Source organism: Styela clava, chromosome 10 (genome assembly GCF_964204865.1).
Source record: "Styela clava chromosome 10, kaStyClav1.hap1.2, whole genome shotgun sequence".
NCBI classification, from domain to species: Eukaryota; Metazoa; Chordata; class Ascidiacea; order Stolidobranchia; family Styelidae; genus Styela; species Styela clava.
Window position 1 is genome coordinate 19,146,033 of NC_135259.1, and position 21,496 is coordinate 19,167,528.

Here is a 21,496-nt window from a genome sequence, read left to right on the forward strand (position 1 = left end):
TCTATATAAAAAATTTACTTGATATATTTGTTCTTGGTTCTTCCTTTTGTTCTTCATTTCTTCAACTTCATGGTCCTATAACTGAAAAGCTATAACATTAATAAAACGAATCCTAATTAAATGTATATAAAAATTTTACTTGGTATATTTGTCCTTGGTTCCTCCTTCTGTTCCTCATTTCTTCATCTTTATAATCCTATAACTGAAAAACTATAACATTAATAAAACTAATCCTGATTAAACTGAGCCTAATTAAATCTATATGAAAAATTTACTTGGTATATTTGTCCTTGGTTCTTACTTCTGTTCTTCATTTCTTCATCTTCATTGTTCTATAACTGAAAAACTATAACATTAATAAAACTAAGCTTAATTAAATCTATATAAAAAATTTACTTGGTATATTTGTCCTTGGTTCTTCCTTTTGTTCTTCATTTCTTCAACTTCATAGTCCTATAACTGAAAAGCTATAACATTAATAAAACGAATCCTAATTAAATGTATATAAAAATTTTACTTGGTATATTTGTCCTTGGTCCTTACTTCTGTTGTCAATTCTTCATCTTCAAAGTCCTATAACTGCAAAACTATAACATTAATAAAACTAATCCTAATTAAATCTATATAAAAAATTTACCTGATATATTTGTCCTTGGTTCTTCATTTCTTCATCTTCATAGTCCTATAACTGAAAAGCTATAACATAAATAAAACTAATCCTAATTAAATGTATATAAAAATTTTACTTGGTATATTTGTCCTTGGTTCTTCCTTTTGTTCTTCATTTCTTCAACTTCATAGTCCTATAACTGAAAAGCTATAACATTAATAAAACTAATCCCAATTAAATCTATATAAAAAATTTACTTGGTATATTTGTTCTTGATCCTTACTTCTGTTCTTCATTTGTTCATCTTCATAGTCCTATAACTGAAAAACTATAACATTAATAAAACTAATCCCAATTAAATCTATATAAAAAATTTACTTGGTATATATGTTCTTGATCCTTCCTTCTGTTCTTCATCTTCATTGTCCTATAACTGAAAAGCTGTAACATTAGTAAAACTATACCTGATTAAATCTATATAAAAAATTTACTTGGTATGTTTGTCCTTGGTTCTTTCTTCTGTTCCTCATTTCTTCATCTTTATAGTCCTATAACTGAAAAGCTATAACATTAATAAAACTAATCCTAATAAAATCTATATAAACAAATTTACTTGGTATGTTTGTCCTTGGTTCTTTCTTCTGTTCCTCATTTCTTCATCTTTATAGTCCTATAACTGAAAAGCTATAACATTAATAAAACTAATCCTAATTGAATCTATATAAAAAATTTACTTGGTATAATTGTCTTTAGTTCTTCCTTCTGTTCTTCATTTCTTCATCTTTATTGTCCTATAACTGAAAAGCTATAACATTAGTAAAACTAAACCTGAATAAAGCTATATAAAAAGTTTACTTGGTATGTTTGTCCTTGGTTCTTTCTTCTGTTCCTCATTTCTTCATCTTTATAGTCCTATAACTGAAAAGCTATAACATTAATGAAAACTAATCCTAATAAAATCTATATGAAAAATTTACTTGGTATGTTTGTCCTTGGTTCTTTCTTCTGTTCCTCATTTCTTCATCTTTATAGTCCTATAACTGAAAAGCTATAACATTCATAAAACTAATCCTAATTGAATCTATATAAAAAATTTACTTGGTATAATTGTCTTTAGTTCTTCCTTCTGTTCTTCATCTTTATTGTCCTATAACTGAAAAGCTATAACATTAGTAAAACTAAACCTGAATAAAGCTATATAAAAAATTTACTTGGTATGTTTGTCCTTGGTTCTTTCTTCTGTTCCTCATTTCTTCATCTTTATAGTCCTATAACTGAAAAGCTATAACATTAATAAAACTAATCCTAATAAAATCTATATAAACAAATTTACTAGGTATGTTTGTTCTTGGTTCTTCCTTCTGTTCTTCATCTTCTTAGTCCTGTAACTGAAAAACTATAACATTAATAAAACTAAGCCTAATTAAATCTATATGAAAAATTTACTTGGTATATTTGTCCTTGGTTCTTACTTCTGTTCTTCATTTCTTCATCTTCATTGTCCTATAACTGAAAAACTATAACATTAATAAAACTAATCCTGATTAAATCTATATAAATATTTTACTTGGTATATTTGTCATTGGTTCTTCCTTCTGTTCTTCATTTCTTCATCTTTACAGTTCTATAGCTGAAAAGCTATAACATAAATAAAACTAATCCTGATTAAATCTATATAAATATTTTACTTGGTATATTTGTCATTGGTTCTTCCTTCTGTTCTTCATTTCTTCATCTTTACAGTTCTATAGCTGAAAAGCTATAACATAAATAAAACTAATCCTGATAAAATCTATATAAACAAATTTACTTGGTATGTTTGTCCTTGGTTCTTTCTTCTGTTCCTCATTTCTTCATCTTTATAGTCCTTCTATATATATAACATATATATATATATATATATATAACATAAATAAAACTAATCCTGATAAAATCTATATAAACAAATTTACTTGGTATATTTGTCATTGGTTCTTCCTTCTGTTTTTCATTTCTTCCTCTTCAAAGTCGTATAACTGAAAAACTATAACATTAATGAAACTAAGCATAATTAAATCTATATAAAAAATTTACTTGGTATGTTTGTCCTTGGTTCTTACTTTTGTTCTTCATTTCTTCATCCTCATTGTCCTATAACTGAAAAACTATACCATTAATAAAACTGAGCCTAATTAAATCTATATAAAAAATTTACTTTGTATATTTGTCCTTGGTCTTCCTTCTGTTTTTCATCTTCATAGGCTTATATCTGAAAGCTAAGATAACATTAATAAAACTAAGCCTAATTAAATCTATATTAAAAATTTACTTGGTATATTTGTCCTTGGTTCTTCCTTCTGTTTTTCATTTCTTCATCTTCAAAGTCCCATAACTGCAAAACTATAACATTAATAAAACTAATCCTAATTAAATCTATATAAAAATTTCACTTGGTATATTTGTCCTTGGTTTTGTCTTCCTTCTGTTCTTCATTTCGCCATCTTCATAGTCCTATAACTGTAAAGCTATGACATTAATATACCTAATTCTAATTTAATCTATGTAAAAAATGTACTTGGTATATTTGTCCTTGGTTTTGTCTTCCTTCTGTTCTTCATTTCACCATCTTCATAGTCCTATAACTGTAAAGCTATGACATTAATATAACTAAGCCTAATTAAATCTATGTAAAAAATGTACTTGGTATATTTGTTCTTGTTCCTTCTGTTTTTCATTTCGTAATCTTTATAATTGTGCGCCTGAAAAACTGGGATACAATAATGATAACTAGGCCTGGTGAAATCATTCTCACTCCTAATAATGTCGTGATGGGTAAATCTCTCAAAAATAAAAAATAAATGAAATAACTTTTTAAAAGCAAAGAAATAAAAAAACCATGGCTTGCCCTGTAACTTTTTGTCCTTTTGTTGCTCTCTTGATAACTTGTTTCCTGTTGAAAATATCTCAAGAAAAATAGAATAGAATATAAAAAATATGACAAATGATAGCAATATATAGACGCTATTACAAAAAAAGAATTCATTTTTAAATATGTAATATCAAAAGTATACATAAAACAGTATTAGTATGATTGTACTTAAAAAATTAGCATATTCTACAAAAAATGAATAGAAAAAATAACCGTTTTCAAATCAAAATGTCTATAATGATAAAACTATTTACGGTCTTGGTTGTTATGAAGCCTATTACAAAAATGCATAATTGTTCAGTGCTAATTGAATATAAATATCTCAGATAAATTACAGTTTATTACTATTTACTTACTATTTATCTGATAATCACATTATCAGATAAAAATAGCACTATTATCAGAGAAATCCCAACATTCCTAACAAATTACCATAAGTGATAAACATTAATCAACAAAAATTAAAACATTGTGGATATATTTATTGGAAATCAAAATAAATATTGGATATGGAAAAAACAACGAGTCGTTTTGGTATTTCTGAATTTGTCTTATTTCCTTGAACTATAAGAAATTAAAGTTAGTAAGAATGACGCCACCAAAAAGAGGCTTGTCAAACTCCCTACATATTCGGATTCGTAAAATGCTTCAATTGTGATTCAAGATCTGATTTGAAAAGAAGGTACTGTCATTCAACTGTATTGCCATGTTTACTGTCATAAATTTTAAAATAAAAAAAAATAATTTTGACCACCAATTGCCAGGTTCTGTGGTCATTTATATTTTAGTATTGGTCGAACAAATATTGCTACTATGATTGCCATGCTGTGTATTCCCTCCCTTCATGGGCCCACCAATCACCAGAACCCCATCCCCCCTCCCAACCCCTGTGTATGTGAGTGTAATATATTTGTTTTTTGTTTTGTTTTTTGATGGAGATTCATCGACAGAAGAGACAAACCATGCCGGCCTGGTTTGTTCTCCGAAGACGATTCCAAACAAAGAACAAGAAGTGTTGATAAAGTACCGGTAAGATTGAATTTGTGTGTTTGGTAGCATTGACAACCATGAATAGACTTTATTTAGTTCGTACTGATTACAAATGGTGTCAAAATGAGTAAATAAGACAATAATGAGATAGCATTATATTTTGAATGCTCATTCCTTATTAATAAGAAAAGTATTTGTATAATTAAGTTAAATGACAATTATGTTGAATGACGCCGCCTCCTTCATGCAAAATTATTCAAGTAATCACAGAAATGTATGTTTAGAATGAAATGGAGTAATGAAATGGAAAATTTAAAATACAAATTTAAACGATGTTTTGGTATAATAAATATATCCACTATTTAATTTTACATAAAACATGAATTATAAATTCTTAATTTTTTATAAATATTGAATCAAATATAGAAATTGTATTATATCGTAATGAAGAATACAAAAAAAAAATTGATGTAGTTTTTAAACAATGGTCATATCAAGAATCTGTTTCCGTTTATGAAAATCACAAGAACATGATTGGTCGACCCATTTGTTCTTGCATAGAAGATTAAAGTACGTATGCCATTGGTCTAAAATAGTCTTATGACATTGGGTATAGTATAAAATAGTCTTATGCCATTGGGTATAGTTTAAATAGTCTCACGGCATTGGGTATAGTCTAAAATAGTCTCATGGCATTGGATATAGTCTAAAATAGTCTTATGACATTGGGTATAGTGTAAAATAGTCTTATGCCATTGGGTATAGTCTAAAATAGTCTTATGGAATTGAGTATAGTCTAAAATAGTCTCATGGCATTGGATATAGTCTAAAATAGTCTCATGCCTTTGGGTATAGTCTAAAATGGTCTCATGCCTTTGGGTATAGTCTAAAATGGTCTCATGCCATTGAGTATAGTCTAAAATGGTCTCATGCCATTGGGTATAGTCTAAAATGGTCTCATGAAATTGGATATAGTCTATAATAGTCTTATGGCATTGAGTATAGTCTAAAATGATCTCATGGCATTGGATATAGTCTAAAATGGTCTCATGGCATTGGATATAGTCTAAAATGGTTTCATGCCATTGGATATAGTCTAAAATAATCTTATGGCATTGAGTATAGTCTAAAATGGTCTCATGGCATTGGATATAGTCTAAAATGGTCTCATGCCATTGGATATTAGTCTAAAATGGTCTCATGCCATTGGATATAGTCTATAATAGTCTTATGGCATTGAGTATAGTCTAAAATGGTCTCATGGCATTGGATATAGTCTAAAATGGTCTCATTCCATTGAGTATAGTCTCAAATGGTCTCATGGCATTGAGTATAGTCTAAAATAGTCTCATGGCATTGGATATAGTCTAAAATGGTCTCATGCCATTGGATATAGTCTAAAATGGTCTCATGCCATTGGATATAGTCTATAATAGTCTTATGGCATTGAGTATAGTCTAAAATGGTCTCATGGCATTGGATATAGTCTATAATAGTCTTATGGCATTGGATATAGTCTAAAATGGTCTCATGGCATTGGATATAGTCTAAAATGGTCTCATTCCATTGAGTATAGTCTCAAATGGTCTCATGGCATTGAGTATAGTCTAAAATAGTCTCATGGCATTGGATATAGTCTAAAATGGTCTCATGCCATTGGATATAGTCTATAATAGTCTTATGGCATTGAGTATAGTCTAAAATGGTTTCATGCCATTGGATATAGTCTAAAATAATCTTATGGCATTGAGTATAGTCTAAAATGGTCTCATGGCATTGGATATAGTCTAAAATGGTCCCATGCCATTGGATATAGTCTAAAATGGTCTCATGCCATTGGATATAGTCTATAATAGTCTTATGGCATTGAGTATAGTCTAAAATGGTCTCATGGCATTGGATATAGTCTAAAATGGTCTCATTCCATTGAGTATAGTCTCAAATGGTCTCATGGCATTGAGTATAGTCTAAAATAGTCTCATGGCATTGGATATAGTCTAAAATGGTCTCATGCCATTGGATATAGTCTAAAATGGTCTCATGCCATTGGATATAGTCTATAATAGTCTTATGGCATTGAGTATAGTCTAAAATGGTCTCATGGCATTGGATATAGTCTAAAATGGTCTCATTCCATTGAGTATAGTCTCAAATGGTCTCATGGCATTGAGTATAGTCTAAAATAGTCTCATGGCATTGAGTATAGTCTAAAATGGTCTCATGGCATTGAGTATAGTCTAAAATAGTCTCATGCCATTGGATATAGTCTATAATAGTCTTATGGCATTGAGTATAGTCTAAAATGGTCTCATGGCATTGGATATAGTCTAAAATGGTCTCATGCCATTGGATATAGTCTAAAATAGTCTTATGGCATTGAGTATAGTCTAAAATAGTCTCATGGCATTGGATATAGTCTAAAATAGTCTCATGTCATTGGGTATAAGTTAAAATAGTCTCGAGTGCAGCTCAATGCATTTGTTTGCAAGTAGTTCTCAGACATGTTTGATAAAACTCTCTTTCAGATTTGAATACTCAAGTTTTACCATTTTTTATGATTCCAGATTCCAAGATCTTTAATTGAGAAAACCTGTAGAAAAAAAATATACAATTAATCATAATGTCGATGATACGATATTCTTTTTTGCATTCATATAATTGAGGAAATAAATCTTAGTAGTTGCATGAGAAGATCTTTCCAATTGTTGGCACGAGATAGAATATTGATTGATCCCATGTGATATCATTCCAATTTTTTTCAAGGTTTGCAGTGAAAATGGTGTAACGTGCTCAGACAATGGACTTACAAGCAGGGGTCGGCAACCTTTTGTCGCTCGCAGACCAAAATTAGGGGTTGCAAGTCATTGGCGTGCCGCACATGCTTTTAGAAAGTTAAAAACCTTTTTCGCACAGATCAGAAAATATATTTTAAGCAGTACTTGAAGAAAAAAAATTACATATGACTTTTTGAGTTTTATAAGAAAAAGATACTTTTTATAATAAAAATCAAGCAGTGATACATCTCCCGAATAGAATATCGATTTATTTCATCATTGAAATGCATCTCAAAAAATTCCAAGTGAATATTTTCTGCGCCATTAAACCCTTTGCACTTAGCATCGACTTTTTTGCGTTTTGTTGCCATTTGTCTAAACGAGGAATTGTGAATTATGTACTTGTTAGGTTATATTATGATTTAGTCTACACGTGTCTTACAACAAATTCTGTTACGTAAAAAATATAATCGTCAAAATAGTTGTTATGTTACTATAATTCAGTGACACGTCGCGGGTCGGATTATATTACTCTGTGGGTGGGATCAGGCGGCGGGCCGTAGGTTGACGTCCCCTGACTTACAGCATACAATTCAATGCAATTTTATGAATTCGTATGGGTTAGTAAAGATGACCCAAAAATAATTTGCTTTTATTTTGCTTATGAAAACAGTATGGATACCTATTTTAACAAATTCATTACATCAGTGGTTTCAACCTTTCTAACCCCACAAACTGACAACACCAAATAAAATAAACTCGAGTAGCGGCATCAGGTTATTGAAATAATATTAATGATTTTAAACTAAAATAAGCATGTAAGTAAAATAAGTATAACTTATACTCGTCTCATCTTATTGTTTCCTACTTTTTTTACTGCGTGAAATTATGAAATTTGACACTAAAATGTGTTAATCAACTTTACGTTACTTGATTTGATCTCACAGATGAAATGTTAAATGTCTCACGGATAAAAATATTAAATTTAAAAATTTAATTTTAATTGGTCTCATTATCGAGTCTTGCATGTTTCACACATACATCGAACATTCTAAAACTAAATTTGTACAACCCTAGCGTCATCGAATATCGGCGTAATAAAAATCAAAACACATAAGTAGCATTGTGACAAAAAGTTGTAAAAATTAATTGTTTTTGACTCAATTTTTTGAATAATGACACGTTTCCCAGAATTTTCCCAATAGCCATATAGACATTCTTATGTTTCATAGTCCTGTCCTCTTCACTTTTTTTCTCGCAAACTCATATGGCATATGAAAAAATTATACTTTAGTTATCAGATTTTTTACGCATTTGAATGATATAAATAAAAGTTCGAATTTACTGGCTACCAAACAAATCTGGGTCGTGTATTTAAAACTAATTTGATGCATTTGTAATCCAAATTAATAGGTGAATCAACAGACAACAAGTCAATTTATACCTTCTTACTATTATTATATACTTTCGAAAGTCGAAAAATTCTCTGAACCCCTGAATTGTCGACTGACCGACATACGGACTGTGCATTCTGAGAATACAGATTTACAAAACGTGAACCCAAAACAACGACTTTTGAAAAGCGGAGCAAGTTTAGTACTCAAGAGGCAATTTGAACGTTTACGCAAGTTGCAACAAATTGTTATGGTCAAATGCTTGTTCGGTAAAGGCAAATGTTTAATTTTAAATACTTTTTATAAAATTCATAATAATTGAGGGGTAAAAGCAAAACTTTTTGATTGAATAGATTCGAAATCCTTGAAAGATTCAAAAGCTGATTTAAAATCCTGGCAATTAAGATTAGGCAATTGGAGAGCAGTTTAAAAAAAATAATATTAAGTGATACAAAAGCTAAATGAGATTTGGTTCCAGTCTGTCAGTTAATGTTGTCTATATCTAATCTAAAATAAGATTTGGCAGCAAATTTTTGGAGATGAATCCAAGCGATTTTTATCGAGAACATCTCTAACTAGATAACTCTTTCCACATTTGAAAAAAGTCATAGCTTCAAATACGACACTTTTCGACTCAACATAGTTTTTGGGCGTCACGAAACCGCCTGCTAGAAGAAGACTTGGAAAATGAATATCAAATTGCTAACACTTTCATTAGAGATAATTTGTATAAAAGTACTCGAGAAAAGAATCTAGCAGCAAATTTCTCACTGAATTTTTTTTTTTAATTTGGTGTGACAATAAATTTAAAAAACAGTTTTCAGAAAATTATGCGTTTTAAGTTTTTTGCAAGGACCCCTAATAATCCCTTAAGATCAACAACAAGAAGACACTATTTTGTGCCTGCAAATAATAAAAAGCCTAAGTTAATTTAAGATGCGGCACGCGGTTTTACCCAGGTATTGATATCTGGCCCACCTGCGAAAAGATTTGCAGAACCCTGATTTAAAGAGATGATTCGCACAAATCAGACTTTACACTAAAGTCGGTCAATATACTCGTTATATATAAGTATATTCAAACATATATACGCTACTCTTTCTCAAAGATCAAAGATTGCATAAACATTTTTAAAAGTGATTATTTCTAGCCAACATGGGATGAATAAATAAACGGTAAACACAGCCATAAACAATTCACGAGCTATATCGTATTTTGGTGTGAGCAAATATAAAATTGTTTCCACCCCAATATCAAACCTCAAAATAAGAACACATCTGTTCTGTTCAAAACGCTACACTTAACTTTCACTCTTCTATTTCAATTAATCAAATGTTCGGAAACGAATAAAAATTGAGAAAATCAAAAAAATATGCGACAGCGACAAAATGAAAGATGTTATATTTGGAAAATGTGTGTAAATCATTCACACTAGCAGGGACTGATACGAGCAAAAATAAAAATGAGAAAACTAGTCAGGCATCTTGACAGAAAAAAAATATTGAACGCAAATAACTTTACGAAGAAACGCCTGCGAATGAACTTGTCAAATTAACATATCAAACTTTCAACCACAGCAACCCTCCCCAGCCGGTCGTTCTGGTGCCATTTTATTTTGGTTATTTTTTTTGTCAACCATTAGGCCCTAAAGCTTCACTCATGGCTTTTTATTAGCGTGTGATAGAGCTCTGTTCAGCAATGTATGTAAAACGCACTCATCTAAAAAAAAAAATTTTTACGCCAAAATTTCAAAATTTCTATTGAACTTGCGAAATTTTGTGTCCAGTAAAGAGTTAATAATTATTCCTAATTAAATAATTTTTATTTCAACGTTTTCTTGTGTTATTTTCCAACAGAACAACACCAAAATCACTATTATAGCAAGAATGGTTACTCTAAAATCCACGATTGTATTTACAGAATTTTTAGGTTCAAGGCTTCAATTTGGCAATTTTGATGACGTCACACCTCTAATTATTAGTGCACACGCCCCCCTCATTGCAAAAAATGTTACGTTTCGACGGAAATGCGCGTAGAAGGACTTGAACATTCTAATGCGCTCCGCTACGCGTGAAAATTACCATTAATTTTACGTTTTCTTTTTCAGGTTTAAAAATCTCGATACCTCTGCCAAGTATGGTGCAGTCGAAATCATATTTATCAAAACATCACAGTGTCAGGGATGATATGTATGACTGAAAATACATGCTAAACCAATAATAAGTCATTATAAAGGATTGATAATGATTGATTTCCTGTATTTGACGCGTCAACAATTTCACACATGTGACTGGCGATTTTGAAATCCACGCTATTTATAGGATTCGCACTTTGCGTCACGGCTGCAGTCTCTTTTCTCGTGAAATATACGACTCTACTATAGAACATTAACTGTAAAACACCATTAATACCTTTTAGAGTTGGACTAGGCCAAATAATACTGTATATATGCCATCCGGCTGTGACTTTGTCACATTGTGCTCCGCAATAATAGAAATAATAGAAAGGACGACATAACAGAAAAAAAAAATTATCCTTCGAAAAAGCGTTTTTTTTCGCATGTGTCCTGTATAGTGCACGGACAGTTTCTTGGAGATTTCCGTTATTCTCCGATTTTTTTAAATACGTGGTGTTTTTTTCAAATTTAACACTTTTTGCATTAGTCACGAAATTTCTTTGTACAATATTCATAATACACATCATTCAAGATTGAAAAATAAATATATCACATCACACAGCATCACAGAAAGAAGTTGATGTTTGCGATCGGGACGCGTTAATTGGTTCGGGTGCATTGTAAACTGACGCTCGTGATCTCGGCATTCAATTGGAAAACTCATAGCACAACGTCGTATTTGGTATTTTACATATTCCAAAATCCACTATTTTTTAAATTTCTTCCCAATTGCATGTAATATTAAAAATGTCAATTTAAAATGTTGCCAGCGGAATATCCGAATTAACTAGTTTGGCTGAAATAGCTAAAATAAGTCAGAATCCCGTTTATACTTGCGGGGGTGGGGACGTGCATGGCTCATAGTTCAGATACACTTAAATTACAAAACATTTTTGATCCTATAAAAGCTGAATATATCGGACATATCGGTATACATTTAGTCGATACCGATACAATACTAATGCCAAAAAATTGGCCGATATTACCGATACCGATACATCGGTACATCTCCACATCAGACTATAGGACACAAAAGGGAATATTGCTCTAGTTAACGGGTTGGTAAGAATGATTGTTGCTATCTTTTAACGCGAAATTACGGTTTTGTTGGGCAGAATAGTTAAATCGATGGGGCGATTCTACGAAATTTGAATGGTCTGGTTCTTACAGACTTTGACATTGAAAATTTATATGTGCGCATTGGTGCTTGAACATGAGAAAACGAACAAATAAATGCAATCTTACTGCTACAAGATAAGTTCATACTCAATATACAAAAAGAATAATTTGTCGCAGATTTCGCCCAAAAATTACAAATATGACCTATTTGGAATAATATTTTAGTACAGTGATAATTAACCGAGTATACTATAATAGCTGAGAGTATACCAAGTCAGATCCCGGCTATACAAATAGCAATTGGTATACGATGATCTACAGCATGATTCAAAGAAATTTCTCGGCCCGTTGTGTTTTTGAACGCACACAGTTCCCATTCAACACCGGGACTCACTAATTCATAAAGTATTTATCTATCCATGGGCACAAATTTTAAGAGATGAATTACATGAGCGAGTAGAAATCATAAAATGCAAAGAAAATAATTATTTGCGGAGAGATACGAAGAAAAAGTCTGCGGCTACGTTATTTCTGAGTACAATCTATAGTCATAAATCAACATTAATTTTGAGGCAGTTTGGTAATTTAGCTTATTTTAGCACACATTATATCTCGTGACCAGATTAACACTTCTGTCGTGACTTCGCTAAACAACTTTTTTCTATTTTATATCATTAAATAATCTTGTTTGCAAGGTACATACAAAGAAAACACGTAGTAAAAGGTTCAAGAGCCACGTTTCAGTGTATTAGATTGGGATCTTTTGTACAAAGCCCTCCACACCAATGTCAAAATGTGATATTTAATAAAACCACCTGCGCCAAGTTTTAAAAATATGTAATTATCTAGTTAGTGTAAATTTATATTTCCAGCGCAATCTGCATATCTAACCCAAACTCTGACACAATAATTACAAATTTATTATTCTGAACGTTAGCGGGGGTGTTTTGTTTTTATCGGGGGAGCGGTGTACGAAAGATCCTTAAATTGATCCTAAATATGCAAATGAAATTGAAAGACTAGATTTCGATTACATACTTGCTCTGCTGGCCAGACTCAATAGGCTCTCATCTTGATCAGTGATGAATACCAGACAAATGACCACGACGAAATTCTTTTGATTAAAGTGATGTACCGTCATTCTAACGTTCAAGCAGTCTCTTAAAAGGCTGAAAATGAATGTATTTTTAGTTCATTCTAAAATTATCACAGAGTTGTATTTAGCTTAGGATTGCGACGCAAAAAGAGGGAAAACCTCAAATCGTGAATTGATAAAATAAATAATTTTAAATTAGATATAATTGAAACTCTTATTGTGACTAATCACTAATTCCAAATTAAACAGCTCAACGTGGAAGTTTGGGTATCTGCGGTGGAATATAGAAAATTTTACATAAGTAAAAAAACAGGTAATGGAGAGACATTATGGCATAGAATTATTGCAGAAGACCTTCATAGAACACCTGGAACAGATCGACCCCAGGGGTTCGGTTTAATCAAACCCAGTTTAAAAAACACCGTATCGACAGTGTCGTGCTCATTACGCCATATTCATTCGTTTTGCTTCAGTTAAGGGTTGTTTAGAATGATTGCTGCTGATTTTTAACGCTAATTACGGGTTAGTCAACTCCAAAGTGCGATTCTACGAAATGAAAATGGTCTGGTTCTAACAGACGTTGCCATAGAAAATTTATAGGCGCTCATTGTTGCTTGATCTAAACAAAAGACGAACGAAGAAATGTAATTTTTCTGCTATAAGATAAGCATATACTCAATTTAAAAAAAAAGAAGATTTCAAAAAGAATTACAACTATTACTTATTTGGAATGATTTTTTTGTGAAGTGATTTAACGGGATATACTATATACCCAAGTGTATACCAAATCAAACAAAAAGTATTATCGGTGGAGAGATATACAAAAAAAGGAAGTACTCCTGAAGTAGTCCATAATTTCTGGTATAAATACTACGGAAATACATTCGGCTAGTCCCCGAACTCGTAATATAACTAAAATAGGAGTATTGAAACAAAATTATGGTCTAACCCTAATCTGGTACACATACTACGTTCCAGTGTTCGCCGTCTTGGTACACATACTTCGGGAGTACCGAAAAATCTGTGGCTACGTTATTCGCTAATTTCTAAGCAAAAGCTATAGGTATAAATCAACGTCAAATTTTAGGTTTTTTGTTAGCAGGAATTTAGAATACATAATATCTTGTGACAAGAGTTAGACTTCTGTCACGATTTCACCAAACAACTTTTTTTTACTTTATATTATTAAACCCTTTGTTATTTGCGGGGTACATACGAAGAAAATAAAAATTGAAATCTATGTAACATGTAGGGCTGGGCATTCCGAATCGAATATTCGAATCGAATCGAATAGTAAATTATTCGAATCGGTTCAAAGCGAAATTTCGAATCACCGCCATCTTGTTTTTTTCCTTTCCGCCAATTGTCGAAGTAAATTTCTGATTTTTTTTTATGGAAGTCATATTTTTCAACGCAATTCTGACATATGACTCATTTCTGTAATGAGTTATTGATGAAAACGTATTTTTTATTGTGTGTGAACGCTCAGCAATCTGTCTGAGTGATATATTTTACGTTTCTAGTAATTTATGTGTCTGGAGGACCAAATACAAGAAGACGGTTACATACAATTATATATCTCCCAAGTATTCGAGATTCGATTCGATTCGAAAAAAATATTCGATTCGATTCTGAAATCATCAGGTATTCGAAAATGCCCAGCCCTAGTAACATGTAGTAAAAGGTTCAGGAGCACTATTTTAGTATATTAGATTGGGATCTTTTGTACAAAAAATTCGACACTAAGTTACAAATTTGCGACTATCTAGTTAGGGTTGAGAACAAATTTAATTTTTTTTTAATTTCCTGCGCAATCTATAGGGGTTGTGCAAAAGATTCTTAGGTTGAACCTGAATATGCAAATCAAACTTTGAAAAAAAAAATCTATTTCAATTACATACTTGCTTTGCATACTGGCCAGATTCGATAGGCTTTCATCTTGCTCGGTGATGAATACCGGGCAAATGACGAGGCATTTCTTTCGATGAATTGATGTTACTGTCTTTCTAACTTTCAAGCAGTGTCTTAGAAAGCTGAAATTAAATGTATTATTAGTTCATTCTCAAATTATCGAGGGTATGGCAGGTATAGCTCCTACCATTGACAATTCTGGATTGCGGCGCAAAAAGAATGTAAGGTTCTAATCGTAAATTGTTACAATAAAATATTTGTGCCTATCACGAATTCCAAATTGAACAGATAAACGTGGAAGTTAGCATATCTGCAGTGGAATATAGTAAATTTTACATAAGTAAAAAGCTGGGTAAAGGAAAGATTTCGTAAAATTATTTCAGAGGACCTTCCCCGAACCCTCGAAACAGCTCCCTCGAACCCTAGGGGTACAACGGACCCAAGTTAAGAAACACAGCTACATCATATACATTGGATATTGATCCAGTTAGTGGGTTGTTTAGAATGATTATTTCTACCTTTTTTAAAGCAAAATTACAGTTTTGTTGGGCAGAATAGTTAAACACATGGCGCTTCTACAAAATGAAAATGGTCCGGTTCTAATAGACTTTGCCACAAAAATTATGTGCGCATTGGTGATTAAACCGACGAAAGGAAAAACGAAAAAGCTTATATTCAATATACAAAAAAAAAGATTTCCCAAATATACAAATATTATAAAGTCGGAATGATCTTTTAGTGCGGTGATATTCAACCGGGCATACTATATACCCAAGTGTATACCAAGTCTGATCCCGGCTATACAAATAGCAATTGGTATACGATGGAGTACTTGAGCTATCGCCTGATTCAAATAAATTTCCCGGCCCGTTTTGTGTTTTTGAACGCGCACAGTTCCCGTTCAACATCGGGAATCACTAATTCATAAAGTACCGTATTTATCTATCCACGGCCACAAATTCTGCGTGATGAATTACATGAGCGAGTAGAAATCATAGTAAGTAAAAAAATAAAGATTTGCGGCTACGTTATTTTTTACCACAATCTATAGTCATGAATCAACGTAAATTTTTACGTAGTTTGTTAATTTACACACACATTATCTTGTGACCAGAGTAAGACTTCTATCATGACTTCCCTAAACAACTTTTTTCTACTTTAAATTTGTAAACAATCTTCGTTATTTGCGAGGTATAAAGTAAAAGGTTCAAGAGCACTGTTTCAGTGTATTAGATTAGGATCTTTCGTACAAAGCACTTGACACCAATGCAATAATGTGAGACCTGATAAAAACACCTGCGTTAAGTTATCATCTGGTTAGGGCTGGATAAGTTTTCGTGTCCCACGCGTTTCATGGGAATGCCATTCTCATGGGCAAGCCTGACATAGATCGGAATAATTTGAAAATTTGTATTTTCAACATTATCTGAATTTCTAACCCAAACCCTGACAGGATAATTAATAATTTATTATTTTAACGTTAGCGGGGGTGTTATGTTACTACCGGGGATGGAGGTGTACAAAAGATACTTAATTGATCCTAAATATGCAAATGGAATTGAAATTTTGATTACATACTTGCTCTGCTGGCCAGACTCGATAAGCTTTCATCTCGATCAGTGATGAATACCAGGCAAATGACCACGGCGAAATTTTTTTGATTAAAGTGATGTACCGTCTTTCTAACGTTCAAGCAGTCTCTTAAAGGCTGAAAATTAATGTATTTTTAGTTCATTCTAAAATTATCAGAGGTGTATTTAGCTTAGGATTGCGACGCAAAAAGAGTGAAAACCTCAAATCGTGAATTGATAAAATAAATAATTTTAAATCAGATATAATTGAAACTCGTATTGTGACTAATCACTAATTGCAAATTAAACAGCTAAACGTGGAAGTTCGGGTATCTGTGGTGGAATATATAAAATTTTACATAAGTAAAAAACCAGGTAATGGAAGACTTCATGGCATAGAATTATTGCAGAAGACCTTCATAGAACACCTGGAACAGATTGACTCCGGAGGTTCGGTTTAATCGAACCCAATTTAAAAAACACCGTTATAGACAATGTCGTGCTTATTACGCCATATTCACTGGTTATTGCTCCAGTTAAGGGTTGTTCAGAATGATTGCTGCTACTTTTTAACGCTAAATTACGGGCATGTTAGGCAGAATAGTTAACTCCAAGGTGCGATTCTACGAAATCTACAGCCTGATTTAAATAAATTTCCCGGGCCGTTTTGTGTTTTTGAACGGGCACAGGTCACGTCCGACATCGGGACTCACTAATTCATAAAGTGTTTATTTAATTACGGCCACAAATTTTGAGAGATTAATTACATGATCGAGTAAAAACCATAAAATGCAAAAAAAATAATTATTTGCAGAGAGATATACGGAAAAAGTCTGCGGCTACATTATTTCTGAGCACAATCTATAGCCATAAATCAACATTAATTTTGACGTAGTCTGTTAATTTAGCACACATAATATCTTGTGACCAGAGTAAGACTTATATCATGATTTCACTCAACAACTTTTTTCTATGTTATATTATTAAAAAACCTACGTTATTTGCAAGGTACATACAAAGAAAATAGAAAAGATCCATTTTTTAGTGTATTAGATTGGGATCTTTCGTACAAGGCCCTTAACACCAATGCAAAAATGTGAGATTTGATAAAAACAACATGCGCCAAGTTTTAAAAAACAAATAGGTAATTATTTAGTTTGGGATAGGAACAATTTGTAAATTTGTATTTTCAGCGCAATCTGCATTTCTAACTCAAACCCTGACAGAATGATTACAAATTTATTATTCTGAACGTTAGCGAGGGTGTTTTGTTTTTACCGGGGGGAGAGGGTGCACCAAAGATACTTAATGGATCACGAATTCAAAATTACGGTAAGCAGCTAAACGTGGAAGTTTGCATGTCTGCAGTGGAATATAGTAAATTTTACATAAGTAAAAATCTGGATAAAGACAAGATTTCGTAAAATTATTTCAGAGGACCTTCAGGTTCGGTTCAATCAAACCCAGCCAAAAAAAACACCGTTACAATCAGTTTCGTGCTCATTAAGCCATATTCACGGGTTATTGCTCCAATTAAAGGGGTTGTTTAGAAAGGTTGTTGCTACTTTTTTAACGCTAAATTACGGGTATGTGGGACAAAATAGTCAACTCCAAGGTGCGACTCGACGAAATAAAATGGTCTAGTTCTAACAGATTTGGCCCTAAATAAATATGACCGCGCATTGGGGCTCAAACTAGCGAAAAGGGGAACAAAGAATTGCTATTTTTCTGCTATAAGATAAGCTTATACTAAATATACATAAAAGATGATTTGTCGCAGATTTCCCCAAAAATTACCTACTTGGAGTGATCTTTTAGTGCAGTTATATCCAACCGGATATACCATAAATAAGCAGGTGTATACCAAGATAGATCCCGACTATACAAATAGCAATTGGCATACGATGGTACACTAGAGCTATAGCCTGATTCAAACAATCAAATTTCCAGGCCCGTTTTGTGTTTTTGAACGCGCACAGGTCCCTCATGATATTTTGTGACCAGCGTAAGACTTCTATCATGACTTCACCAAACAACTTTTTTTGCGAGGTATATACGATGAAAATAAAAATTAAACAAGGTGTAACATGTAGTAAAAAGGCGAACAGCGCATATTAACATAATAGATTGGCATATTTGTAAAAAGTACTCGACAATAATGCAAAAATAAGCGCTCCTGAAGTATGCGTACCAAGATGGCGGACACCATAACATAGTATGTGTACCTGGTTAGGGTTAGGCCATAATTTTAGGTACAAATACTACGGGAGTCACATGGCTAGTTCCCGAACTCCTTAAAGAACTAAAATAAGGAAAATTGTAATAAAATCATAGCCTAACCCTAACCTGGTACACATACTACGTTCCGGTGTACGCCATGGTATGCGTACTTCAGGAGTACCGAAATATGAGACTTGATAAAAACACCTCCGCCAAGTTTTAAAATAACAAATTAGTAACTAGTTAGGGTTAGGAACGTTTTTAAAATTTGAATTTTCAGCGCAATCTTCATTTACGGCTCAAACCTTAACCGAGTAGTTAATAATTTTCTTATTTTGAGGGTTTGTGTGAGTGTTTTGTTTTTGACCGGGGGATTTGTTCCAACGATCCTTAGATTGAACCTAATTATACAATTTGAATTGAAAGATTTCGATAACATACTTGCTTTGCTGAACTTGATAGGCTTCTATCTCACTCAGACGAATTTCTCTTGGTGAAGTAGTATACTGCCTTGTCAACTTCTAACAAGTGTTTTTAAGTAAGCTGAAAATAAATGTACGTGACATGATCGTCATATTTTCACCAAAATAATAACGAACGAGTGACTCAATTCAACAACAGCCCTTCGAAATTGTGATCCAACCATTAAGGGGTCGCATTTTTAAACTTTTGCTTAGATACATCCTTGCAAATAATTCAGAGATTTTCCCTAAATTTATGAAATATTACTTTTTTGGAATAATCTGTAAGTGCATTGTGTTGCACCTCATCTTGTAAATGACGAGTAAACTATTAACAATTATGGTATAATTCACCTTCTTATGAGAATCCTCTCTACAGTCACAGATATCTGCAGACATTTAATTTCATAAGCTACTACAGTTTTCGAATTATATAACGGAGTACAATTATTATGACAGGAAACTGTCCAATGACGCTTTTATAACTGTTTATGGAATATATGACTTATTACTTCTGTTAAGTATGTGGAATTACCATATTGATTACGGGAATTTATGGATGTAGAAAAGTCAAATAAAATGTATAAATATTACCTGTAGATTTTCCCTCGGTTTCGTTACATCGTGTTTTCGCATCTTCAATTTCAACATCAACAACAGTTCTGCATCTGAAAAGTTAAGATATTAATAATAAACTGTTGCAGAACTTTCTAATGCGGGAATGGGAATACGTCTAACCACAATAACTAAAATATAAAAGTAAAAAAGCCAAGTATATATAAATCCATGGATTTGGTGTTATATTTGAGGTTTCGAAAGTTATCTATATTACATTGATGTAAAGCGTGTCATGTGAAATGCAGCTTACGTAGTGACTTATATCGGGCGCGACTTAAAAAGTGTGAGAATCACTGAATTCTAGGATATATATAATATGCGAGGACTCCTGAGAAAATATCGAATATCTGATGAATGAAACAGCAGAGCTATTTTATTAACTTTGTATCCTTCGCTAACTCAATTTAGTCAATTTAGAATGAGTCTCAGGTATGTTTAGATTTTTAGTTCATACTGAAAATAATAGGAAGTTGTAATATATATCAACCAAAAAGATTTAGAAATCAGTTTATGAAAAGCAATACGTACAAAAATTGAGATAGTAAGAACAACATTACTCAAATCAATACAAAAATATAGAGTTTTAGGGAAACCATATAACAGCTTTACAAACACTTGGTAATATTTGGCTCACCTGAATATTATTCCAAAGAGACAAACTGATAAAGAGTAATATTCCAGCCCCAACCACACACAAAATCGACCGCACTCCATCATGTAAATTTGCTACTGAGGCGTTGTCGCTTGTGCTTCCCGCGCGTAGAGTGGACGAAATCGCTAATTAGTCCTTTGTAATTAAACGTTTTTAATTAGTACCGTTATTCCAGGATCCAGCGGATCGCTTCGAGCGGATCACGCTTCTGACACGTGATCACAAAACATAAACAATGCAAATGACATTTGGTATTTGCTTAATATTACTTGTGATTGTTTGAATGCCCAATTTATACTAATTTCTCCGTCCAAACCAAATGTTGGAGACATAACATACATAGCAATATAATCGAGTTACATGTGCAAACCCTGTTTAATTTCTCAGACCGATGGTAACAATTGATAAAGACTCGATTCAGCGGAGAGCTATACTATACCCAAACTATGGAGTTGCGACACCACAGGTGAGACGCAGCAACGAAGTTTTGGGGTTGCAAAGAATACACGAATTTCACACACAGAGTACTACCGGAATATCTAATGTAAATTTCATACTTTTGATTCAAAATACAACTATTAAAACCAATGAAACGTATAAATCCCACTATTTTAAAACATTGCATAGAATCAGAGAAGCGCTGGGCTTGCATCGAACTGCAAAAGTTTTGGAAGCTCAGATTCAGCCAACTCTTAAATCAGTGATTCGTAACATTGTCGAGCCATCAGACAACCCTTTTATTACTCAGGGAATTTCGTCAAATCCCAAAGTTTTGAACGGTTGAAACCAGGGGTGCAACCAGAACCTCATAGGGGGAGTTAATTTTGCACAAGGTATAAAACAGGGGTGGGTACCTTTTCGGTTTGCGTGCCAAAATCGGCTAAATTTAATTATAAAATTCTTTCGCGTGCCGACAAAAATTAAAAACATTGCTTGGTTAAACACAATAATAAACCCTTTAAACATGCACAGACAGTTTCAATATTCGGAAAAATA

At 32.5% G+C, this 21,496-nt stretch overlaps 2 long non-coding RNA genes across 2 annotated transcripts; both read right to left on the bottom strand.

Moving 5' to 3' along the window:
• Positions 1-2,780: 2,780 nt before the first annotated feature.
• Positions 2,781-16,683, bottom strand: LOC144428376 (uncharacterized). Its single transcript, XR_013478321.1, has 4 exons — positions 16,557-16,683; positions 14,969-15,100; positions 13,010-13,140; positions 2,781-7,098 (listed from the first exon to the last, which is right to left on the bottom strand). It is a non-coding gene; the product is annotated as an uncharacterized LOC144428376 (long non-coding RNA).
• A 2,527-nt stretch (positions 16,684-19,210) lies between these two features.
• LOC120338229 (uncharacterized) lies at positions 19,211-20,642 on the bottom strand. Its single transcript, XR_013478048.1, has 3 exons — positions 20,483-20,642; positions 19,825-19,898; positions 19,211-19,312 (listed from the first exon to the last, which is right to left on the bottom strand). It is a non-coding gene; the product is annotated as an uncharacterized LOC120338229 (long non-coding RNA).
• Between the last annotated feature and the right edge of the window lie 854 nt (positions 20,643-21,496).